This window comes from Dendrobates tinctorius, unplaced genomic scaffold, assembly GCF_039654945.1.
Source record: "Dendrobates tinctorius isolate UK_male_01 unplaced genomic scaffold, ASM3965494v1 ptg000003l, whole genome shotgun sequence".
NCBI lineage: Eukaryota > Metazoa > Chordata > Amphibia > Anura > Dendrobatidae > Dendrobates > Dendrobates tinctorius.
The window spans coordinates 92,149,624-92,177,439 of NW_027361671.1; the positions used below are offsets into that span (position 1 = coordinate 92,149,624).

The 27,816-nt window shown below is 41.3% G+C and overlaps 1 protein-coding gene across 2 annotated transcripts in view; it reads left to right on the forward strand.

Moving 5' to 3' along the window:
* The window catches only part of KSR2 (kinase suppressor of ras 2), an 887,084-nt gene that overhangs the window by 254,352 nt on the left and 604,916 nt on the right, over positions 1–27,816 (forward strand). The window lies entirely within an intron of this gene.

Consider the following 27,816-nt stretch of genomic DNA (forward strand, 5'->3'; position numbering starts at 1 on the left):
TTGTTGTCTGTTTGTGATAAGTCAGTGTCATACAGAGGAAGAATAATCTTTGTTAATGCCCTATTGGACTTACCATAATTTAGAACCTAAACTTTACAAGCTAAAATCACTGTAACGGAGAAGAGAAATTAAAAAATAAAAAATATGTTGTGTTCAGCTCTGCAGCCACGATTCCATGATGTGTAACATTCTCAAACTAGTGAATGCTTCTATTTATTAAGGGATAATGAATGTTAATTGTCTAGGTTTGAGGATGGGTAGGTGGAACGAGGTAACGGAGCGATCATTCATAAGATTTATATTTAATTTTTTTTCCAAAGTAGTTTGGGAAGCTGGATGACATCTGCCAGAATAATTCAATAAATCTGAATGGAATTATTTTTGCATTATGTGCAGGGATTTCTGCAAGTCATATTGAGATATATAGGGCAAATATTTGTAACAAATCAGCCTCATGTGAATACAGTATATCCTCTTGGATGTGAGTATAATAGAAATGTATTCTTTTGATGTTAGTGGGCATGGCCGTAAATGTAGTAATTGTGTTGATGGTTAATATGTGGTGTTGGAACCTAACCCCTTCACCCCGAAGCCTGTTTTCATCTTCCTGACCATGCCAATTATTACAATTCTAATCACTGTCACTTTATGAGGTCGTAACTCTGGAACACTTCATTGAATCCCACTGATTCTGAGATTGTTTTCTCATGACATATTGTATTTAATGATACTGGTTTCATATGACTTGCGTTTATTTGTGAAAGAAATGGAAATTTGGCGAAAATTTTGAAAATTTCGCAATCTTCAAAATTTTAATTTTTATGCCCTTAAATCAGAGAGTCATATTGCACAAAATAGCTAATAAATTACAATTCCCATATGTCTACTTTACTTCAGCACAACGTTTCAAACATTTTTTTTTTTTTGTTAAGAAGTTATGAGGGTTAAAATTTGACCATTAATTTCTAATTTTTACAAAAAAATTTGCAAAACCATTTTTTGTAGGGACCACCTCACATTTGAAGTGACTTTAAGGGGCCTATGTGGCAGAAAATACCCAAAAGTGACAACATTCTAAAAACTGCACTCCTCAAGGTACTCAAAACCACATTCAAGAAGTTTATTAACCCTTCAGGTGCTTCACAGGAATTTTTGGAATGTGGAAGGAAAAACATTTACTTTTTTTTCACAAAAATTTTCCTTTAGACCTACTTTTTTTTTACTTTCACAATTGTAACAGGAGAAAATGGACCATACAATTTGTTGTGCAATGTCTTCTGAGCATGCCGATACCCCATATGTGGGGGAAATCAATTGTTTGGGCACACGGCAGGGCTCGGAAGGGAAGGAGTGCCATTTCACTTTTTCAAAATAAAATTTGCTGGCATAATTAGCGGACACCATGCCATGTTTGGAGAGCCCCTGATGTGACTAAACAGTGGAAGCCCCCTACAAGTGACCCCATTTTGGAAACTAGACCGCTTAGCGAACTTATCTAGATGTGTATTGAGCACATTGAGCCTAAAAGTGCTTCACAGAAGTTTATAACATAGAGCCGTGAAAATTAAAAAAAAATCACATTTTTCTCACAAAAATCTTTTTAGCTCCAAATTTTGCATTTTTATATAAGGGTAACAGGAGAAATGGCTTCATAAAATTTGTTGTTCAATTTCTTATGAGTATGTTGATATCCCCTATGTGGAGGAAAACAACTGTTTGGGTGCAAGGCAGGGCTTGCAAGGGAAGGAGCACCATTTGACTTTTTTAATGTAAAATTTGCTGGAATTATTATCGTATGCCATGTCGCATTTGGAGAGCCCCTGATGTGCATAAACAGTGGAAACCCCACAATTGACACCATTTTGAAAACTAGACCCCTTAGGGAACTTATCTAGATGTGTAATGAGCACCTTGAACCCCCATGTGCTTCACAGACGTTTATAACGTTAAGCTGTAAAAATAAAAAAATCACATTTACCCACAAAAATCTTTTTTCGCTCCAAATTTTGTATTTTCACAATGGTAACAGGAGAATATGGACCCCAGAATTTGTTGTGCAATTTCTCCTGAGTTCACCGATACCCCATATGTGGTCGATAACTACTTTGAGACACAGTGCAAAGCTCAGAAGTGAAGTAGCGCCATATTACAGTGCAGAATTTGCTGCACTTGTTTGAGGGTGTCATGTTACATTGACAGAGCCCCTGAGGTGCCAGAATAGCAGAATCTCCCATAAGTTACCCCATTTTACAAACTAAACCTCTGAATGAATTTATCTAGGGGTGCAGTAATTTTATTGACATGATAGATGTGTGACAGACTTTTATACCATTGGGCAGTAAAGAAAAAAATAATTTACATTTTTACCACCAAGATTGTGTGTTAGTTTCACATTTACATGCTGGGAAATGGGTAAAAATGGCACTAAAATTTATCCCACAATTTCTGCTGAATGTAGAATTACCACATATGTGGATGTACAGTACTGCTTAGCTATACGGAGAGACCAGCGAAGGACGGAGTACCATGTGCCTCCTGGAGCACAGATTTTCTTAAAATAGTTTGCGGGTTCCATATAAAGAGCCCCTAAGTGATAGAAAAGCAGAATCCCCCTCAAGTGACCCCAATTTGGAAATTATAACCCTTTGGGAATTTATCTACAGATGTAGTGACGATTTTGACTCTGCGGGTGTTTTCCAGAAACAAGCAATAGTGGATGTTGCTGAGTGAAAATTGCCTTTGTAGTGAACAGTACGCTGTAGTAACCAGTACGTTGCAGTCACCAGTACATTATGCCCATCTCATGCTTCTAGAGACATGCACCTGTAAATCAGGCTGGCTGAGGGGAGGGGGGCACTTAGATTTGGGATTGGAGAATTTGCTGAATTTCTTTTGGGGAGCGAAGAGCGATTTTGCCTTTTCAGAGCCTTTGTGCTAACAGTAACATGGAAGCCCACTATAATTCCATAAACAGATGACAGACCTGAGTGGGGACTTGCTTTGTTTGTTGATTGAGTTGAAGCTTTTATTGGGAACATTTTACATAACATTTGGGATCACATTTGTCCAGCGTTCCATGCTGAGCACTTATTTTGTGGTTTCCATAGTGACGTGACAGATGAAATCCCTGATGGATCCAATCACTATAATGAAGCAGCAGAGTTACTCTGGACTCAGTCTGGCCTCTGTTTAGAGTTGCCCTTTTCAGAAGTGCCCAAAACTGTGGCCGACAGAACTTTTTTTGATTCCTAAAAAGACGGACACCGCCAGATCCACAGGTCCTATGGTGTCCACAGTGCCCCCATTTGCCTCATTATAGGGAATCTTCCGCCTGGGGTTCTGTCTAAATGACGTATTTCAGAGATTTACACGGACACCCCGGTGCAAGCGTTCAGCACAGAGCGCAGGATAAATTTGCACCAATCTTTACTACAATTTTTGGGAGGCAGAATGAAATAATCAACAGCATGTGAAGAATTGATTTTATTTATTTTTTATGCTGTTCCTCATGCGGTGACTTTATTGTTCGGATCAGTGCAATTACTGCGATAACAGATTTATTTTTATGTTTGGCTGCTGTGACACATTTAGGCTGCGTTCACACGTAACTTTTTTTGCGTTTTCGCGGCGTTTTTTAACGTGCAATTTTGCCACAAAAATGCAAAAAAATAGCATCCCATGCAATCCTATGGGATTCTGCAATACTGTGCTAATGCTGCAGATTTTCCCGCAACGGAATCGCATCGCGGAAAAATACACAGCATGCTCATTATTTTGCGGAATCGCGGCGATCCCGCACCCATAGGATTGCATTGTTCCGCTTACTTCCCGCATGTGGCTGTGCCCACCATATGAAAAGTAAGCAGAACAATTGCGGATGGTACCCATGGTCCGGAGGAGAGGAGACTGTCCTCTGGGCTGTGGGTACCATATCCCTGTAAAAAATAGAATACAAAAATCAGGTTATATTCACCTTCGGGCGTCCCGCGCAGCCTTCCCGGGCCTCAGCGATGCTTCCGTTCCAAGTAATGCCTTACGAGACCTTTGATGATGTCGCGGTCTTGCGATAATGTAGCGGTCCCTATTCCTCGCGAGATCACTACAGCATCGCGAGACTGCGACGTCATTAAAGGTCTCGCAAGGCATTACTGGGAACGGAAGCATCGCCGAGGCCCGGGAAGGCTGCACGGGACGCCGGAAGGTGAATATAACACCATTTTTTATTATTTTTAACATATCTTTTATTATTTATGCCGCATAGGCAGCCTCAATAGTAAAAAGTTGGTCACACTCGTCAAACATTATGTTTGACGAGTGTGACTAACCTGTCAATCAGTTCTCCAAGCGATGCTACAGATTGCTTGGAAAACGCTAGCATTCTGCAAGCTGCAAATGCTTGCAAATCGCTAGTTTTTCCACGGGAAAATCACGGGAATTTAAAATGCCATTTTCCCGCGGAATAGAATTCCTGAATTCTCGCGGTAACTTCCGCGAGAGTTCCGCTACGTGTGCACATAGCCTAAAAGACACTTTTTATTGTGAAAACTAGTCGTTGCACCACAATATTTAGACAGCTATAATTTTTCTATATTTTGGCTGACCGTGTCATGTGATGGTTTGTTTTTTTTCCAGAACAAGTTGACATTTTTATTGGTATTATTTTTGGGCACATGACATTTTTTGATCGCTTTCTATTCTGACTTTTGGGAGACAGAATGAACAAAAGCAAAATACATTAATTCAGGAATTGCCTTTTGCTTCTTTATACCATTTCGCTTGTAGTAAAATTGATAAGGCAGCTTTATATATTGTTTTACGTTTTGGAGCTTTTACACAATAAAAACTAATAGAAAAAAATCATTATTTTTGCATCTCTTATTTCTGAGAGCTACAATGGGTGGAAAAATAGTGTGAGGAAGCTTTGCTGGTTAAAACATTGGGGATTAATTCCAAATTCAGCGCACACTTACTGTCAGGAACACCGCACTGCACTTTCTCACTGAGCCAGGGCGCGTGTCCTGAGTACAAAGACTGTGCACAAAGATACCTGCGGAGCGAGCAGCAGTGGTGACAATGCATGCTCCAGGACCTGAATCACGTGACTGCTGGGGGCGTGGCCTAAGCTCCACAGAGCTAGGAGCTGCAGGGAAACTCCTAGAAGGGTAACTACAGGACAATGTTACCAAGGAGCATAGACAGAGACAGACACCAGATTAAGGCCGGTTCAAAGCACGAGATAGCAGGATAGTACCAAAGGGCTTAGACAGAAAGAATAGTCAGGACGTAGCAATAGATCAGAAAACCAGAACAGGTATTAGACGGTACAATAGGGGTAAACTGTAACGGAGTAACGATAGCCAAGCCAGGAGGTCAGAACCAGAAAAGACAATGGTACCAAAAACGAGAGACAGAGTACAGAGTGAAGGAACAAGCCGGGTCATACACGGGAAGCAAACAAACAATGCAGAGTACACACACACCAGGGGTCAGACACACCAGAATAGCAGTATAACTGACAGAGAATGCCAGTATGGAGTGAGCATAAATACCCCTCCCAGATCCAAAGAGAGGCCGGCAATGTTAACCCTGTCAGAACAGGACATTAACCATGTCCTAACCATGACAGTACCCCCCTCTTAATGGGGGGCCACTGGACCCCCAGGTTTCTCAGGGTACCTGGCATGAAAAGCCTGCACCAGTCGATCAGCGTGCACCGAACTGGCCGGAACCCACGATCGATCCTCAACGGAATATCCCTTCCAATGGATAAGGTACTGAAGTCTCCGGCGCACCCACCATGAATCAATGATGCGCCCTACCTCGTACTCCAGTTGACCCTCTACCAACACTGGTGGAGCCACGGATGAGGGATCTTCTCTAACTGTCCCCACAGGTTTTAATAGGGACCTGTGGAAGACGTTAGAGATTTTGAAGGAGGTGGGCAACTGTAATCTATATGCCACCGGGTTGATCACCTCTACAATCTTGTATGGGCCAATAAATTTGGGGCCCAACTTCATAGAGGGTATTTTAAGTTTGATGTTACGAGTGGACAACCAGACTTTTTCTCCCACTGTCAACACAGGAACCACCCCCCTCCTCCTGTCTGCAAAATGTTTGAACTTCTTCTGGGCTTTGAAGATGTTCCCCTGTACCTCCTTCCAGAGGGTTTTTAATTGTTGTACCATCCCCTCGGCACCAGGGCAATCCGAATCCATACGGGAAAATTCCCCAAACTGCGGAACAAACCCATAATTGACCAGAAAGGGAGGCTTTCCGGTAGACTGATTAACCCGACAGTTGAATGCAAATTCTGCCATGGGCAATACCTCACACCAGTCTTCCTGTCTGGAGGAGGCCAGGCATCTCAGAATCTGCTCCAATGACTGGTTGGTGCGTTCTGTTTGTCCGTTAGATTCCGGGTGATAGGCAGAGGAGAATGACAACGTGACCCCCAACTTCATGCAAAACGCTCTCCAAAACCTGGCCACAAATTGCACACCCCTGTCCGACACCACGTTCACAGGCACTCCATGCAGTCGAACAATGTGCTGTATAAACAAACGAGCCAAGGTTTCAGCAGATGGTAACGCAGGTAATGGCACAAAGTGGGCTTGCTTAGAAAATCTATCAACCACTACCCATACCACTGAGTTGCCCTTGGAAGGTGGAAGGTTTGCGATAAAGTCCATGGACAGGTGTGTCCATGGTTTATCCGGAATTGGCAAAGGCACCAATTCCCCGGCCGGCCGGACCTGAGAGCTTTTAGAGCGCGCGCACACCCCACAAGTATTCACAAACCTTTTTATATCAGTACCCATAGAGGGCCACCAAAAACCCCTAGCTACTGCCCCCCGGGTAGCTGCAATACCAGGGTGTGCACTTAACATAGAGTCATGAAATTCTTGGAGGAGTGTGGGACGGAATTGTTCGGGTACAAACAATTTACCTGGGGGTTTATTCCTGGGAGCTTGTGCTTCCAGAATCTCTCTCTGTAACTCAGAGGAGATTTCGGCTACAACTACTCCCGGTTGAAGAATGGAGGAAGGAGGTTCTGGAGGGGACACAGAATCAAAACTTCGGGATAAGGCATCTGCCTTTACATTTTTAGACCCTGGTCGGAACGTGATGGTAAATTGAAATCGAGAAAAAAAAAGTGCCCACCGAGCGTGTCTGGGGGTCAATCTCTTAGCAGACTCGATATAGGCCAGGTTTTTATGATCAGTGACGACCGTAATGGGATGAGAGGCCCCCTCCAAAAAATGCCTCCATTCTTCAAAGGCCAATTTAACTGCTAACAGTTCCCTGTTACCGACATCATAGTTTCTCTCGGCCGACGAGAACTTCTTAGAGAAAAAGGCACAGGGTTTGAGGTTAGTCAGGGTAGAGGGACCCTGTGACAATACTGCCCCCACCCCCACCTCCGAAGCGTCGACCTCGACGATAAAAGGTCTTGACGAATCGGGTTGTACCAACACAGGGGCTGTAGTAAAACACTTCTTTAATGCCAGGAAGGAATTTTTTGCGGCCACAGACCAACTTTTTACATCTGCCCCTTTAAGAGTGAGGTCCGTCAAGGGTTTTACCACCTGCGAGAACCCTTTAATGAACTTCCTATAATAATTAGCGAAGCCCAGAAATCGCTGCAACCCCTTAAGGTCATGAGGCTGCACCCAATCTGTAATGGCCTGAACCTTCCCTGGATCCATGCGGAATCCCTCCCCGGATACAATTACACCCAGAAAAGACAGTTCTTGCATAAAAAATGAGCACTTCTCCAGCTTAGCATACAAATGGTTCTCCCGGAGTCTCATAAGCACCGTACGGAGATGATGCAAGTGTGACTGACTGTCCTCAGAGTAAATCAAGATGTCATCCAGGTAAATGACTACATAACGTCCAATCAAGTCAGAAAAAACAACATTAATAAAGTTCTGAAAAACCGCAGGAGCATTAGTGAGGCCGAAGGGCATAACCAGGTTTTCAAACAGCCCCTCAGTTGTCAGGAACGCTGTTTTCCATTCGTCCCCCTCCCGGATCCTTATAAGGTTATAAGCCCCTCGTAGATCGAGCTTAGAAAACCATTTGGCCCCCGTGAGTTGATTGCATAGATCAGGAATCAACGGGAGAGGGTACGTGTTCTTAACAGTAATTTTGTTCAGTTCTCGAAAGTCGAGGCACGGTCGCAACCCACCATCTTTTTTCTTTACAAAGAAAAACCCCGCTGCCACGGGTGAGACCGAGGGCCGAATATGCCCCTTGCGAAGGCTTTCTTTAATGTACTCTTTCATAGCTTGGCGCTCAGGCCCGGACAAATTAAACAAACGAGCCTTGGGTAATTTGGCTCCAGGTACTAAATCGATAGCACAATCATATGGTCTATGTGGTGGGAGCGCCTCGGCCTCGCTTTCGGAAAACACATCTTTAAGGTCTCTCAGGTACTCCGGAATACCCTCCAGACAGATGACACAGATACAGATTTTATCGGATTGACAAAAGGAACCGGGTTACAACACAGACCATTATCATTACATCCCCAACGGGTGATCTCCCCCTTCACCCAATCAATAAGAGGATTGTGGCGTTGCAACCAGGGAATTCCCAATACCAGTCCTGCAGGCAGATTATTCATAACGAAACAACTTAAATTTTCCACATGAGTGGAACCCACTTTCATAGAAAAAACTTCAGACATAAAACAAATTCCATCCCGGGTAAGAGGGGATGAATCCACAGCCACAATTTTAACAGGGTCTTTTAACCTGACTGTCCCTATCTTATTAAGAGTCACAACTTGGGCATCAATCAGATTAATGGAGGAACCACAGTCAACAAAGGCGGTGGTCATAACAGGACCGCCAGCAATTTCCAATTCAACCTGGAGGATCATTTTTATACGTGAGAAAAAATGTACCTGGGAGTCTGGACAACCTCCTCGATTGTTGCCCAGACTCAGTCGTTTCTCTGAAGGTTTCTCTGAAGAAGGGCAGGAGGGACAATTCCTTTTCCAATGTCCAGAGGCTCCACAGTAAAAACATAGTAGGTTGTCTCTGCGGTGCCTTCTCTCTTTCTCCTTAACCGAGACTGACCCAACGTTCATGGGCTCAGATACGGGTGAAGTGTCACACAATTTGGGGTACAAGGGAGACTCTTGTTGCATCATTCCTCTAGCACGGAGTCTCCGTTCCATACGGACCGCCTGCATCATGGCGTCCTCCAGGGTATCAGGAGGTGGATGTAATGCCAGAGCGTCCTGCAGATGGTCAGAAAGGCCCCTGCGAAACAACCCCCTCAGGGCGGCGTCATTCCAGGATACTTCGGCGGTCCAACGTCTAAACTCTGAGCAGAACCATTCAGCAGAGTGCCTTCCCTGTGTCACACTCATCACCATATCCTCTGCCAGACGCACTCTATCAGGCTCGTCATAAATGTGCCCCAGAGCCTCAAAGAACAAGTTCACTGACATACGTTCAGGAGCAGAGGAAGACAGAGAGAAAGCCCATGCTTGCGGAGCCCCCCGAAGTAAGGAAATAATGACCCCCACCCTCTGGAACTCATCCCCGGAGGAGTGGGGCCTTAGAGAAAAAAAAAGCTTGCATCCTTCTCTGAAAGACCTGAACTCCTTTTTATCCCCTGAGAAGGGATCGGGCATTTTAACTGGAGATTCGGGGGACGCTAATGACACATCCCTACCCCCAGAACTAGAAGCCCCTGCATCGACAGCCCCCTGCACAGTAACCACCAACTGTTGCTGGGTATGGGCCATCGTGCGCTGTTCCACATTGAGTTTATGGAACATTTGGGTCAGGTGCTTGACCTGATCAGCCAAGGCTTATATGGGATCCATGAGGATAACACACACTTTTTTTTTTTTCTTCAGAGGAAAAAAAAACTGAAACGGTCAGTTATAATGTCAGGAACACCGCACTGCACTTGCTCACTGAGCCAGGGCGCGTGTCCTGAGTACAAAGACTGTGCACAAAGATACCTGCGGAGCGAGCAGCAGTGGTGACAATGCATGCTCCAGGACCTGAGCTACCAAGGAGCATAGACAGAGACAGACACCAGATCAAGCCGGGTCAAAGCACGAGATAGCAGGACAGTACCAAAGGGCTTAGACAGAAAGAATAGTCAGGACGTAGCAATAGATCAGAAAACCAGAACAGGTATTAGACGGTACAATAGGGGTAAACTGTAACGGAGTAACGATAGCCAAGCCAGGAGGTCAGAACCAGAAAAGACAATGGTACCAAAAACGAGAGATGGAGTACAGAGTGAAGGAACAAGCCGGGTCATACACGGGAAGCAAACAAACAATGCAGAGTACACACACACCAGGGGTCAGACACACCAGAATAGCAGTATAACTGACAGAGAATGCCAGTATGGAGTGAGCATAAATACCCCTCCCAGATCCAAAGAGAGGCCAGCAATGTTAACCCTGTCAGAACAGGACATTAACCATGTCCTAACCATGACACTTACCCAGCAAAGCTATTACAGCTTTCTGCAATGACATGCCACCCCATCTGATTTGCACTTAGTGGGACCATCAGTTGTGTTGCAAAAGGACCCAAAACACACCTCTAGACTGTGACCAAGAAGGAGAGGGATGAGTGCTGAATTAGATTACATGAGCTCAGCAATCACCCAAGCTCAATGCAATAGAGATGTTTTGGGATGAGTTGGACTGCAGAGTGAAGGCACAGAGACCAACAAGTGCTCAGCACCTTTAGGAACTCCTTCATGCCATTACAGGAAACTTCCTGATGAAGCTGCTTAAGAAAATTCCAAGTGGGCAGGTAGGAGTGGAAACTCATCAGGGTGCAACGATAAAGCATATAGGGTGCATAATCCAATAAGAATAAGGAAAACCATTTCATAAACAGGTGTGTCCAAAATATTGACTGTTACTGTTTATACGGTATATGTTTAGAAATTTTCCATATTGATCCCTCATCCTCCTACTCATAATTCTGTATGATTGTAAGGTAACTGACTGCAGCAAGACTCCCCCTATTCGTCTATCTGCAGTAGGACAATAGAATGTTAAGACCAATCCCCTAACCAAGACCACCCTAAACTGTTATGGAAGAGATCAGCAGGTAATGAAACTAAGTTTTTCTGCAGGATTAAGATAAAACTGATTTTTTTTCAACTGACAAACAGTGTGGGCAAGAATGTTTCCTGATTATTTGCATCGTTCATATCTAAATTTAATTTTCCTTGAGCTAATAACATACATGTTTTCTTAACTAGTCATACAAGTTACCACTTAATTCCAGAGAATAAGGAATTGTTAAAAGAATATGACACTGAAAAGTATATGAGCAAGATATGTTGACTATGATAAAGACTGATTACTTGAGGGAAATTAATTATTTCATGTCACTGTTGATTAAGACAAGAAATGAGAAAAGAGATGATCCATTGACAGAAATTACACAACGGCTACTCTGCAGAAAACCCAATTCTATTACAAGTGCTAACACTTAATTGGCCAAAGCAAGGAATTTTTTTCTCATTTATAGACATGTTCCCTCTTCTATTGCAAGCACTAATTGGATTAACAACTTTCTATCACACAACCATAATTAGGCCCATAAGGACATAGGGATATCACCTCCAAAACTATTTCAAACACAAGTGCTGAATTTAACCCTGTACTTGGCCATGTGAGAAATGCTAAATTCTATGTCCTGCATATTTCTGGACTCCTGTTATCTTTTCCAGTTCCTTGAGTAGTCACATAAAGTAGTATACATATTTAGAGATACTTATAGGGGTATTCCCATCCCCAAGATCCTATCCCAATAAGCAGAAGGTGTAATAATAATCTTAATCAAACCAAGAAAGCAAAATAAATTAGTAAACCCCTAAAATAAAACCTTTAATTCATTTTTTTAAAATTTTTTTTTTAGAAAATTCTAAAAAACCTGGGTGATGTACAGCTTCAAACAGTGCCCAAAAATTGACACATAGAAAATATTTTTGCATAGAAAAAAAGATTTTTATCAAAGGAAGGGGAATGCACTCACCCTAATAGGCCCTAATGTGTCCCTTCCTGACTGTGGAGGTTGGCACCCTAGTTGTTGACGATGTGGCGCCCCCGCTCAATGTCGGTAACCCTAGAGACCCTAAATCACCCTAACAAAACAACAAAAGGGATACACAGAAAATCCACACACATACAAATAAACCCGACAAAAAATGCCCCTAGTGGGCAGACATAAATATGTCTCTTATAAAAAGTGCTGAAGTGCTGTAAACTTCTCGTAGTCAAAAAAAAGCTCAGTGAAACTTATCTCGGAATAGAAAAATGCAGCTCATATATCTTATCTCGTAGTAAACAATACGTAGGCTGCAAAGAGAACAGACCATATGCATAAAAATTATTGCCTAAAAAACGCATATAAAGGGCATGTCACACTAAGAGATATTGCTAGCAATATCGCTATAACTTGTGACGTTATAGCGATATTGCTAGCGATATCGCTATGTGTGATACTTACCTACAACCCGCTCCCCCGCTGGTTATCGCTGATCGCGCGAGAACAGGCTGGACTGTTTCTCGTCGTCAGCTTCCTGCGGCGCTTCCTGCTGTGACGACGAGCGACGCGTGGAGCCGGGCGGGAGGACGCAGGATCGCCTGGTGTGACAGGTAAGTAGCGACCCCTGTCCCCAGCGATGTCGCTAGTGAGATCTACCTGTGTGGCAGCTCACTAGCGACCACTTAGCGATGCACCAGCGACCCTGACCGCGTCATATCGCTGGTCGGGATCGCTGGTGCATCGCTAAGTGTGACAGCACCATAAGAAGCAGGCCTTATCTAGTCTCATATTCAAGCTAGGCTTAATATACCCCAGCAACAACAGGGCTTTAATATACCCCAGCAACAACAGCAATTTTTAACCTAAAGCAAATGCAGTCCACCCGGTGCAGGTAAACAAATATGCATAAAACAGGACCTCATAGTCCATTTATATCTTATTGCAGCTCATATAAATAGCATCCTATGGCAAAATTAGGGCTCTTATTTCTTACCCCACATTTAGTATATATCAAGCATATTGCGATTCATAACCAGAATATCAGCCATGGATGCAAAGAAAAAAAAAAATTTTTTTATAGAGTTTATTGCAATGCATAATCAATTAACAGAGAAATCGATACTTATCAGCCTTTGATGTCAAAAAGAACGCCCGATGCGTTTCCCCCTCCTGATCATTGAGGATTCATCAGGGGCAAGACAATTGGGGTCTCATCATTTCTAATTGGAGGCTTATGCAAATATTATTATTATTATTATTATTACTACACATACTACATATTGAGATAGGATCTTGGAGATGGAAATACCCCTTTAATTATTTTACCATCTTCCCCGGGTGTAAAGATAGCAGAAAAAGTAACCTTTGAGAAACAGGTAAGTGGAGATGATGTCTCATGAAGACAATCACTTTCCTTATTCTCTACAACAGTAGATGAACTTCAGAAAACGGGCTCCCCACTTAGTCCACCCCCCTTATATCCTCATTGAAAGGAATCACTGAAAAGATTGGCCTTGAATATGGCAGGCCAGACATTACACAGAAAATCCCTATTTTCATTCTATAATGGTCTGAGAAACCACTTCTTTAAAGTGGAGTCGAAAACTGGCAAGATGGACAGGGGATCAAGAAATTACATACTAGATACTGGACAAATGGAACAGAGCTAGTAAATGCATAATTAATGAACATTGGTGAGAGAACTGTGTTAAACTGATGCATGCTGCCTTGTATGATATTTCTTTCTTCAGTATTTGGCGCTGCCTCCTCAGCTTCTTTTGAAATCGTGGCACCTGCGCTGTACTATATCTTCTTGGGCATGCACAGTTAGCGCTGCCCGGGCTCTCACATCACATCCCGGCCTTCCTATCGCGCGGCCTCAGATCCCGCCCCGCAGTCGCTTATGATTTATTCACACTGCGGGGCTGGGAATCATGGGCATGCGCAGTAGTTCTATGTGTCTCTCATGCCCAAGATTCCCAGCCCTTTTACTTAAAAACGCCTGGGGGGGTGACAGGTTCCCTTTAATATACGCTCATCTCCTAAGTTACCAAATCGGCTTACAGCATGCCCGAAATATCGGACTTCCCTCACCAACTTATAGCATGGGGCATTCAAGTGTACGTTCACACAGGAGTACTAGAAAGTGGTATCAGGATATATACAGATATTTGAGGTTAAATGTTCCCCTTACAGCAATTTTATTTCACCAGCGTAGTGGTACAGAAGGAAGTACCACTGTGCCCAAAATGCTTCATATATTAGTGGTAGCTTTACAGCGTCTCTTCCATCAGTGGTGAGGTCTAAAGACTCCAGATTCTGCAGCTATTGTATGAAATTAAAACTATTGTTTGGTTTACACTAACTTCATACAAAGAGACATGAAAGAAATGCAAATAATGTCTTTAAAAAGCAGAAAAAATTTGTTGAAGTCCACACTATGAAATGCAAGATACAAGATTTAATTCATCCATTTCGGGGCACTGAAATGTACTGAACGGAAGATCAGTGAGGGACTTTGGGTATCTTGAGGCTGAAGACCTGAACAGGACTATGAGTAAGGTATATCATTTAGGTTTCATAATGGAAGGCATTGGGAGATGTGTTTGACAATTCTCCTACGGGGTTACCATGTACAAGATAGATGCTCCTAACTTTTACATCTGGTTAATTTATTCCAGAAATCTCCATATATCTTAATGTATGTAATGTGATATTGTTAGATAGCTAAGCTTCCAGCTCCTGTAATATGTGCGATTTACAATTTTCTTTCATATTTCAATATTTTGTAATCTGTAATTATTATTATTATTATAGCGCCATTTATTCCATTGCGCTTGACATGTAAAAACTCACAGTCTACAAGGGAAGGGTGAGGATACAGTAGGTGAGGGTAGAAGTGTCATGCAGCGGTAGTGGAACGAGGATTACTGCTTGTAGGAAGAGGTAGGCATCAGATTCCTTTTGAATGTTTCCTCGGAAGGTGAGAGTCTGATATGTTGGATTAGAGAGTTCCAGAGTAGGGGGATGCACGGGAGAAATCTTGTATGCGATTGTGGGAAGAGGAGATAAGAGGGGAGTAGAGAAGGAGATCTTGTGAAGATCGGAGTTTGCATACAGGTAATTACCAGGAAACTAGGTCACAGAAGTATGGACAGGTTGCGGATGACTTTATTTCATAGTTTGGGCTTTGAACTGGAGTTTCTGAGTAATGGAAAGCCAGTGAACAGATTGTCAGAGAGGAAAGGCAGCAGAGTTTTCGATAAATTGGAGTGATATGAGAGTGTTAGAATAGAGGCCCCAGAGCAGGAGGTTGTAGTAGTCTTGACGGGAGATTGAGGGCATGCATTAGAGTTTTTGCAGAGTCTTGGTTAAGGAATGTATGGATCTGGGAAATATTTTTGAGTTGGAGTCTGCAGGAGAAGGAAAGAGCTTGGATATGTGGTTTGAAGGCAAGAGCAGAGTTGAGTTACCCCTAGGCAGTGAACTTGAGGGACTGGGGAGAGTGAACAGCCATTGACTTTGATGGATAGGTCTGTTGGGGGGGTTGAGTGAGATGGGGTAAAGATTGTGAAATCTGTTTTGTCATGTTAAGTTTTAGGACCATTGATCGAGGCGTAAGGAGGAAGTGAGTGTCAGAATCTTGGAGACAGGGAAGTCTCAATGGGGCAGTTGAAGTCACCCATGATGATAGTGGGGATGTCAGTGGAACAAAAATGAAGTAGCTCCTGTTAGAGGGACTTGGGCTGTGTGAATTGGTATAAGGTTAGAAAGGTTGTGGAAATTCATGATAGATTATGGATGAGCGGTAGAAGTGACTGTGGCAATGTGGTGAGTAGGCCCGGGAATTGGAGAAATATAACCGGCAATGAGGGAGTTTTAGTAGGTGGGAGCGGGAGAGGGCATGAGGTGGTTGTCTGTGTTTGGAGACAAAGGAATTTATGTTGAGGAACAGATTTGAGGAGGCGGTAAGATGGATAGGGAGAATGGAGGGAGAGATAAGCGGTTTATTACTTGTTGTAGGGATTAGGGGGTTAGTAGAAAGTGGTGGACTATGGGAATGATAATGGAAATAAACAGAAACAAATTTTACAGTGACTATGTATCCAGTTACCTTCAGTACCCCTCTGGTTCAATTTTGGTCTAATTCATTGTAGTACACTTATTCAATGCAGTTAGATGAAGCACTAGCAGACTAATGTCTATGCAGACTTGCTTATAATATATATATTTATAAATGCATTCAGGAGTGAAACAGAGGGAAAAGGCCTGTACTTATCTTACTCAGTTAATCAAAGCTGAGCCAGATGTAAGATATTGTAGGCAGAGTAAATAAGCGGGACAGAAAAAAGTGGGAAGGAGGTAGTGGGGTAGTAGTATCAAACATACCAGGGACATGCAGCAGACACAAAGGAATATCAGGCATTGGAAAAGCTGGGTAGCAGTAACAAACATACCTGTTAGAGGAGTAGACAAATAGACATGATGATTAGGTGAAGATTAGAGAGCGGTAATGATAGATGACTAAGTGCATTCCATATACATCATGTTACGTTCTGGTCTAATTCATTGCGGTACACTTATTTGATTCACTTAGATGATGCATAAGCTGTAATAAGCATTTGACATTTTGCTTTGTGTGTATGTTACTTTAAAACTATTAAAAACACAATAAAAATAATTGGCTTGATGGACCCAACCCTTCGATGTAAAGTATTACTTGTTCAGTCATTTTTTTTTCCAGTAGATGGCATGCAAAACTACATTGTATGATGGTCAGTCTCAAGTTTACTTGGTGTTAAAATTGATTGCAGAGAATTTTTTTAATTTAAAAAGTGGTTTCTCTTTTATCATTAAAAATGGGAGATAACTCCTTTGTTGACAACCAACACACAAACACTCATTCACTTAACTGTAATGCATGCCAGCCAGAATACCAGTTTTGTTGGACGAAGTAGCAGGAGGTAGACAGTGGGCACCAGGATGGGTGACCTTACATGACAAATACAGTCACATTTCTGTGCCAGTGTGGGGGGTCTCTTTTAATCTTCTACCAACTGGATTAATTTTAATACATTTTCATCACAATAGTAAGAGTCGTCTTAGTGAAGCACAGTTTGGGATTTATTTCTTGGCACACATTTCCATGGTCCCGGAATGCCAGGTTCATCAGATTAAGTTTTTAGTTCATTTGTGTGATTTTAAACCATTATATTCTATCTTGGGAAATGCTGTTGTTTTATATTTTTCAGTTGTAATGCTAAAACGAGTTAGTGTAATGAAAACTCCTTTGACTATTTTTGGAAGATGTTACATATATATTTACACACGTTGTTGGCCACAAAAGCACAATGGTGCCTCATTCTCGATTATTGGGACTGCTTGTGATAGACGAGTGATGTCCCAATGATGATGCATATGTGATGTGAGACCATTGCTCCATTCAAAGAGGCACTAAAAGCCCTTTTCTCTAAATCCCTGGAGATCTCAGTGGTGGAAAACCAAGTTATAAGAAAGTTTTCAACCCTTCTGTGCTTAAAAGATAACTTAGATTAAATTGTGACAACCATTTTGAGGAATTTTTATTCCACATAACCACCCATTACTTACCTTCTTGTGCAGTCAGGGTTAAACACTAATGGGGTAAATTTTCAATATTATGATAATGGGGAAGATATAATTTTTGAATAAATTACATGAAGAGAGGGAGGACACACTATTAAGAGTGTGATTTTTAATCTTAATATGGGGCACGGACTGATAGCATCCATATATCTAAATCCTTCGACTAAAGCTTAATTATAGTTTAGGAATATTATAAGTGATAAGCTGCCTTTTTACTCCCTTCATTCTGAATTGTTCCAGTGAAGAAATAGCAAGGGAAATTAAGTCAAGGTAATTAACGCTTCAATAAATAGAGATGAATTAAAAAGGTTAACATAGTATCGAAGACTAGCTTATTAGGATAAATCTCTGATTCTCTATAGAGCAGCCCTAGCATTTACACGACAGGGCAAATGTGTCTTCAATTTAGTGAAAAAATTAGGATTATGAATTGAGCTTTACTAATTAAAAATAATTTAATGTCACTTTTAGCAAATTAATTTTAGCACAAGTTTCCTTCAGGTGTTTCTAAATGTTCATATTCATTACAGAACTTTATTTGCAGAAGCTTTGTGCTACCAATTGATATGAAAATATAGGCTCTATCATTAGACAGGTTTCTTTGTATTAGACGATATGGGTAGGTAAAACAGTTTGCCAAATGTGGTGAATATTATTTCACAGTAGCAAGAGCAATCCTCAGTTTTCTGCTCATGCATGGTTTTGCATGAATAGATGTACTCTGAAATATTACAATTTTTAGCATTCAAAATCAATCAAAAAGGCTCTTTTTGTGGACCACCTAATGTCTTATACCATCAGTCTAAATATGAGTCTGCAAGGAAGTTTCTGAATACCGTTGCTCAACATCAACACTGAAATGTGTGACTGATGGGGAGTCACTGTCGGAGACAGCCAGGTTCGCCATAGAAACAGCAGAGATATTTTGCCATCTCTGCCTTCCTGATCACTGTTTAGATAGTGCTCAAGGAGAGCTGTGTATACTCTTCAGGACGTGATCATGTCACTATTTCCTCATGCTACAGCAATCATGTGATTGCAAGGTACCGGTGTAACAGGCCATAGTATACCCCATCCAGACTATACTCGGGGTTAAAGCGGTATGAGGATTGATAATACCCCGGGTATATTAGAGTCTATGCCAATTTACACTCCAGAATAAATTGGCCTAGGCCATTTCATACCCCTCATGCCATATTATACCCTCCTTAATATCAGCAGTGTTGACAAGAATTACTTAATTTTTATCATGTTATTGGGGTTGAGGTTTGTCAGGTAAGTTATGTGAGAAGATAATGTACTTAAATCTTAAAGTTCTAAACACATAGACTTTTATTACTTGAACCAGTAAATCTTCAATTAATACAAATATTAGACTTCCACAAAGATATGAGTTAAAGAATCCTGCCGCACGTCTCAGTAGTCACTCATTAAAGCAGTTGTGTGTCTGAGTATGATATCAAGACATCTGCACACTTTTCAACCAGTCCTAGACCGGGTGAGAAAATTAGTGAAGTGATAAGATCAAGTTACAATTGCATTATAAGGTAAATGCACTTATCTTAGTGGACAACAGTGTAATCTCAGATTTAATGACTATTGTTCATTACCAGTCACATTGTATTGGAAGATCAATCTTCATCATGTGATTAATAACACAAATACTTTCCCACTACATGTAAAGGTACTGTCACACTTAGCGATGTACCAGCGATCCCGACCAGCGATATGACGCTGTCAGGATCGCTGGTTCATTGCTAAGTGGTCGCTAGTGAGCTGCCACACAGGCAGATCTCACCAGCGACATTGCAGGGGTCGGGAGTCGCTACTTACCTGTCACACTAGGCGATCCTGACGTCCTCCCGCCCGACTCCACGCTCGTTGCTCGTCTCTCCACAGGAAGCGCCTCAGGAAGCTGACGACGAGAAACGGCACAGGACGTTCTCGCGTGATCAGCGATAACCAGCAGCGGAGCGTTCGGAGGTAAGTATCACACATAGCAATATCGCTAGCAATATCTCTATAACGTCACAAGTTATAGCGATATTGCTAGCGATATCGCTTAGTGTGACAGGCCCTTAAGTCAGTTTTAAGTTATAAGTTTTAAAAAAATGGCATCTAAAATATATCTCCTTTACAAGGGCTCATAAAATAGAGGGGTATATTGTAGCTTGGAGGGGTATAGTTTGGCCCAGGACAGTTTATCCCCTAAGGTATACTTTGACCTGGGCCAAACTATATCCTGGTTTAACCTGGACAGGGGTTAATTTGGCCTGTTACATCAGGAAGCTGGAGGATCTGATGATTCTTGGCAAACTACCTCGGTCTACAGTGCAGTCAGGATGCTGTATTTCCTGTGAAGTTGAGGCCTGCATTTGACACTTGACGTGCTAAAGAGCCTTGGAATATAACATATTTATCACCTCTAAAGGTAAAACATGTGAACTACAAGAAATTCTGGAAGGATCTGCTACATGTGGCTCCTCACAACAATATCGTAACATAGCGGATCCACAAAGGTGAAGGAAAATGGGAATAAAGCAATATTTGGCAGATATTGCAAAGTTTATTATTTTCCTTTTTTGGGTCCTTCATAGTTTTCATTCACTTCACCCAGCCCAGTAATAAGGATTTATAGGACATTTTACATTATCCCCCATAAAAAGGATATTATAATGTCAGTGTGTTTGCCCACCAGGAGATCCTCTGATACTATTGTGGGCCAGTCCGTAGCTGGTGATTAGCCAAAAACATTGTTACAATTTAGATGCCGATTACTTTGTTCTCATTTGGTTTTATATTCTTATTTTAGTCGATATTTATGAAGTATATATCTGTTTTCTTGTTTCTACAAGTCCTCCGCTTACCTGGTCCTGTTTTAGTGTTAAAGTGATATATGTTCATATACATTATTCACAGTGAAAGAATACCTGAAAGTGGTAACAGAGCAATATTTGGCTGCAGCAGATATAACACCTACGAATCCATTGTGAGGCCGCAAGTTCACAAACTGTCTTTGAACTTCATGGAGGATTAATGTGATATGATCTCTCAGATGTGCAGCCAGAGACCTAGGAGGTAATGGCCTGTGACTAGGGAGTGATGAGTAATTAGCCATTTCAAGTGGAGAGAAAAATATGTTCTGCCATTGCAGATTTGTCAATGGAGTATTTAGCTAATGCTTGGCAAATTCGAAATGCTCAGAGGGAAGAGAGAACGATGATGTGGTTGCAGAGAGCAAGATGTTCTTGAATCCTTTATTTGGCCATGCGCTGCTCACTTAGACGACAAGATTGAATGTACCTGTTACCTTCTTGTTTCATGTGGTCATAAAGCATCCTGTGACTTGCTCTATCAACTTCTCCTTCAAGTTTATTCCTTTAGTTAACTGCCAAATGGAAATAAAGAATTCACAACTGAAAATGTAATGCTATGTTCGTGAAAGGGTCTGCGCTGCTTTTAATTTCTGTTCTCTTGTTGTCTTAGGATTTATTACTATGAGATATGTATTACACATGACACGACCTTCTTTGTTTAGAATTGACTACATTTTTCCAGGCAACAGATGTGATATTTTGTGTAGAGCCAAGAAATACTTCTAAATCCCTTCTTTCATTTCACGTTTTTCTAGACCGTCTGTTGGAGATCATTCATAAAAGAATACGTTCATCTCACCATAGAACTAAGACTCTTCAATTTTATGTTTTTTGTAATTGTATTTTATATATTTCCCCTACTTTCTGAAATCACAGTCAAGCAACTGTAGCACCACATTTTAAAGGGAATCTGTCACCAGGTTTGTTTTTCTTGAAATATTTTTAATGGGTTTTATCAACGTTGATATGAAAACTGAATATTCCAGCTACCTTCAATAATAACAATAAAAAGACCGTTGTTAATATTAACTTATCGTTAAACTTTAAAATATAATCATGCCAGCTTGATGAGGTTATAATATACACTCTAACATGAACCAAATAATTATCTGTGTGCAAGAGGAATGTAAAGAAGAAAGAATGGGAATGAAAAGAAGGTTTTGGGGAGGCAAAAAAAATCACAGCTTATTGAAACCAGCACTTCAGAGGAGACCACATCTACCATGACATTCGATTTTTCTAACAACCAGATTGCCAGGTCATTCCCCTCACTGAATAATATTCAACATATCCATTGGTAAAGAAAAGCTTTTATGCGCTGTCATCAAGTTTTTTTCTGCAATTGAGTGGTTTTCACTCCCCCCTTCTTTCTGGCGCACCTAGCGGTTTACAATTTGAAGCATTTATATTCTATCTTTAGGATATCTTATTGAAGATATAATCTATTGTAGGAACATCAGGTGTATGGTATTTTGCTTAACTCATCTGAGGGTAGCATAATGTGGGAAAGAGACACTGATTCTAATGATGTACCACTTAGTTTACTGAGTGCATTAGTTGTTCCACAAGAGTTTTTAGATGTAACATGAAGCAGATCTGAGAAAGATAACCCTGATCACACAGGCTCTGTTTATACAGCTCTGGCAAAAATTAAGAGACCACTGCATAGTTTTATAAAAATCAGCTTCTCTACATGTCTGACAGCCATTTCATTCCAGTGTCAGTTGAATTCCAACCAGAGTACATCTCATTCTACTTAATGTGCTTCTGATCAGGTGATCACCTGAACCAAATCTTTTTTTAATGAAGGAAAGTATAAAAAACCCTGCTGTGGTGTTCACAAGCCTCTTGCAATAGGACAAGCTGGATGGCAAAACAAGTGCTAGTAATATCCCAAAAGTGATAGGAATGAAAAAAAAAGACTTTTAACCATGATAAAGGAGTTCAAAAGAAAAGTCTTGAGTGAAGAAAAGAAGGGCTCAATTCTGGCTTTACTAGCTGAGGGATACAGTGAGCGTGATGTTGCCTCCATCCTTAAAATTTCTAAGTCTTACAACAAGGTCAAGCAGCAGACATTGGGGACAACAAAGCTACAGACCAACAGAGGGCGAAAAAGACTCTCCTCTGACCGGGATGACCATCGTCTTATTCGAATGTTACTCAGCAACCGCAGGATGACATCAAGTGATCTACAAAAGGAATGGCAAATGGCAGCTGGGGTGAAGTGCACGGCAAGAATAGTTCGTAACAGGCTCCTAGAGGCAGGGCTCAAGTCATGTAAAGCTAGAAAAAAGACTTTCATCAGCGAGAAGCAAAGGAGAGCCAGGCTGAAGTTTGCCAAAGATCATAAGGATTGGACCGTAGAGGACTGAAGTAAGGTTATCTTATCTGATGAGTCTAATTGTCAGCTTTGCCAAACACCTGGTCATCTAATGGTTAGTCGGAGACCTGGAGAGGCGTACAAGCCACAGTGTTTTGCATCCACTGAGAAATTTGTTGGAGGATCGGTGATGATCTGGGGATGCTTCAGCAAGGCTGGAATTGAGCAGCTTAATCTTTGCGAAGGACTAATGAATCAAGCCGCATACAAGGTTATCCTGGAAAAATAGTTGATTACTTCTGCTCAGGCAATGTTCCCCAACTCTGAGGACTGGTTTTTCCAGCAGGACAATGCGCCATGCCACACAGCTATCTCAATCAATGTGTGGATGAAGGACCACCACATCAAATTCGTGTCACGGCCAGCCCAATCTCCAGAACTGAACCCAATGAAAATCTCGGGAATGTAATCAAGAGGAAGATGGATAGTCATGCAAAGAAGAACCGCTTAAATTTTTGTACCAGAAGTGGCATAAGGTCACCCAAAAGCAGTGTGAAAGACTGGTGCCAAGACTCATGAAAGATGTGATTAAAAATCATGGTTACTCTACAAAATATTGATTTCTGAACTCTTCCTGAGTTAAAACATTAGTATTGTTGTTTCTAAATGATTATAAACTTTTTTTTAGCCTTATTTGAGGTCTGGAAGCACTGCATTTTTTTTTTGCTATTTTGACCATTTCTCATTTTCTGAAAATAAATACAAAATTTAGTGCTTGGAAATTCGAAGACATGTTGTCAGTAGTTTATAAAATATAAGAGCAATTTACATTTTACTCAAAAATATAACTGTAAAGAGAAAAATCAGACAAAATGAAAAATGTGTAAATAACACAGCTTGATAAGTGACACATGACTGAATTCACTATATTACGCCCTACCTTATGCTGTTGTCAGATTATATAACCAAAATCTGCTGACAGATTCCCTTTAAGAGCGTCTATAAGAATCTGTTTTTTTTTATTTAATCAAATAGTTTAGATGGGTACAACACATGATAAATGCTGGAAAACAAAACATAAACTAGCATTCCTTTTTTTGTACAATACATTATATTTAACCCAAAATGACCCATTAAAAATGCTAGAAATTGGTTGACCGAAAAATTAAAAATGTATGACTCTCAAGAAATCAGCAAATTTTTTTTGCATCACTGTTTTCTAAGTGTCTAAATAACTGCATCCTCAGGATTTTTATTAGGACCTGCACATGCTCACAAGGCATCACTCTGTTGTCGTTTTTTTTATAGACGACGATTAGATCAGGTGGGAAAGTATAACTTGAAGTAAACTTTAATTTTGGCATTATATTCTGCAGGGATTTTGTTTTTTTCACTAGAGAACTTTATTATAGTAGCTAGTGGCTCAAAGTTTCCAAATGATATCTAATCTTTAATTAATCAGAATTTGTCTCTATGATGAAAAATCTGGAAACATTATGGAGTACATGAATATGTATGCAGACTTATTTGGAAGAGTTAGATTTTCTTGCTAATTTCAGTCATGCAGTTGTTTTACTGTATGTACACATACAATACATACGGTATATATCTTGCACAGTCATATTTTAGTCATTTTCGATTTTTTTCTTACGGTAATCATCTAATTTTAATTACTTTTAGCTGAAAATAGGATCCAGCTCTTGTAAACTTTGTTTCGTTACCTTATCACTGTTGATTGTCACTTTAGTGTGTATTTCATCTCACTGTGAATTCACGGTGCAGATAAAGCCTTACTTTGACATGTGAACATAAATATTAACATTGAAACTCAGTAATATTAATATTGAATATGTGCTGTGTCTTGGAATGAAAGGGATTACGATTCCCTTCAGTAATGCTGTATGATCCTGCTTTTATCTTGAGAAAAAAAAGGATGCCTGACAATGTGACTCATAGAAAAACAAAAATAGAAAAATATTTCCATGTTTTCTAAGCAGTCAAGTGTTTAGTTTGCTTCAGGAACAAAGCAAGTAATGCAGCAGCTTTACATGCCAAAGCAGCTAAAGATCCCAATAACCTGCAAATGGAACCTGTTGTGATTGGGTCACCGAGGAGGAAAACAAGACCAAGCTAAGCCACAGAAAACCAGAGAGGTTGGTAACTAAGCGGATTGCAGACCCCTGATCCTATCCACAAAACTAGCAGTAGCCGTGGAGCGTATCTACGATGATTATAGATTCCTCGACACAGCCGGAGAACTAAATAAGCCTAAAGCAAGAAAAGGGGAAATCTAAACTGCCCCAAAGCAGACCCCAAAAGAATAGATAGCCCCAAAACATATATTGTTGGTGAGACAAGATGAAAACATAAACACAGGTAGGAAAATAGGCTGAGCAAACGATGGGGTCTGTCTGCAATCACGCAAAAAACCCTGCAAAAATGTCCAACACTTCTGATAGCAAAAACTGAGGTCACTAGACTTCTCCCACTATATCAGTACTCTGGCCTCTTTTTGTTCTGCTTTCAGATTATGCCAATCTAATAAGGGACAAAAAACAAACTGGCACAAACAGTAACATAAGGATGGAAATTTAGCACAGCCTCAGCCGGGGCTGGCTGACCACACAATACTGAATAGACAAAACCAAATAAAATGTGAACAATAGCAAAGAACACTTAGCTTGAGCATGCAGGGACTGAACTGGAAACTAGCCGCGGAGCGTACCTACGATGATTCTAGACACCTCGACACAGCCGGAGAACTAAATAAGCCTAAAGCAAGAAAAGGGGGAATCTAAACTGCCCCAGAGCAAACCCCAAAAGAATAGATAGCCCCCAAACATATATTATCAGTGAGACAAGATGAAAACACAAACACGTAGGAAAATAGGCTGAGCAAATGGTGGGGAACATACTAACTAGAAAGGACAGGAAAGGAAAGACACTGTCTGCAATCACGCAAAAAACCCTACAAAAATGTCCAACACTTCTGATACCAAAAAACTCTGAAGTCACTAGACTTCACCCACTATATCAGCACTCTGGCATATTCTGAAAGCAGAGCAAAAAGAGGCCAATCTAATAATGGACAAAAAACAAACTGGCACAAACAGTAACATAAGGATGGAAATTCAGCACAGCCCCAGCCGGGGCTGGCTGACCACACAATACTGAATGAACAAAACCAAATCAAATGTGAACAATAGCAAAGAACACTTATCTTGAGCATGCAGGGACTGAACTGGAAACTAAGACCTCAGGAGGCAGGAAAATCAACAGCAGGGATAGAGGGAGTCGGCTGTCTTAAATCCAGTCAGAGACTCTAGATGTCCAATCGTTGTCCTCATTATCAGGTCAATTAGATCAGCTCCATTACCTCCTGTAACCACCAGAGGGAGCCAGGAAAGGGAACTTGCGACTCCTCTGACAATACAACCAGCTCCACTACCTTCACTAGCAACCAGAGGTAGGCCAGAAAGTGAATTCACAACAGTAACCCCCCCTTGGGCAAGGGTCACCGAACCCTCATCCACGCCACCAGTCCGATCAGGATGGGCACGGTGAAAAGCACGAACCAATGTATCGGCATGAATATCAGAAGCAGAGACCCAAGAATTATCCTCCTGGCCATAACCCTTCCATTTGACCAAGTACTGGAGTCTCCGTCTAGCAAAACGAGAATCCAATATTTTCTCTACCTCATATTCCACATTGCCTTTAACCAATACAGGGTCAGGAGGTGCCGCCATAGGAACTACTGGCTCAACAAACCTCTTCAACAGAGATGTATGAAAACACGTTATGGATCTTAAACGTAACTGGAAGAGCCAATCGAAAAGAAACAGGATTAAGAATCTCCAAAATCTTATAAGGTCCAATAAATCTTGGCTTGAACTTTGGAGACGCAACCTTCATAGAAATATTCTTTGACGGCAACCAAACCATATCACCCCACTTTAAACCGGGGACCAATGGTCCTATGCCAGTTGGAAAACTGCTGGGCTTTTTCCTGAGAGAGGGACAACTAATCCACCACTTGGTCCCAAATCTGCTGCATTCTCTCTACCACAGTGTCCACACTTGGGCAGGTCGAAGATTCCACTTGCCCTGAAGAAAATCAATGATGAAACCCAAAGTTGCAGAAAAAGGGCGACATCAAAGTGACAGAACTAGCTCTAATGTTTAGCGCGAATTCGGCCAAGGGCAAAAATGAGACCCAGTCATCCTGATCAGCAGATATAAAACATCTCAAACAGGACTCCAAAGTCTGGTTTGTTCTCTCAGTCTGCCCATTGGTCTGAGGATGAAGCGCAGAGGAGAAAGATAACTGAATTCCCAGATTGGAACAAAAAGTTTTCCAAAATCTGGAAACAAACTGGACTCCTCTGTCCGACACAATGTTCTCAGGAATCCCATGCAACCGAACCACCTGTTGTAAAAACAAGGGCACCAACTCTGAAGAAGATGGCAACTTTGGGAGTGGTACAAGATGGACCATCTTAGAAAATCTATCACAAATCACCCAGATAACAGTCATTCTCTGAGAGACAGGAAGATCAGAAATAAAATCCATTGAGATATGGGTCCATGGCCTCTTGGGCACCGGCTGGTGATCCACTAGAACGAGAACCGGGTTGAGACCGAGAACAAGTCCCACAGGACTGCACAAAATTCCTGACATCACGAGATAAGGCAGGCCACCAAAAAGACCGACTCACCAAATCTCTGGTACCAAAAATACCTGGATGACAAGCCAACGCGGAGCAATGAATTTCAGACATCACTCTCTTCCTCCACTGGTCAGGAACATACAGTCATATGTTAAAGTTTGGGCACCCCTATTAATGTTAACCTTTTTTCTTTATAACAATTTTGGTTTTTGCAACAGCTATTTCAGTTTCATATATCTAATAACTGATGGATTCAGTTATACAATTCTGCAGAA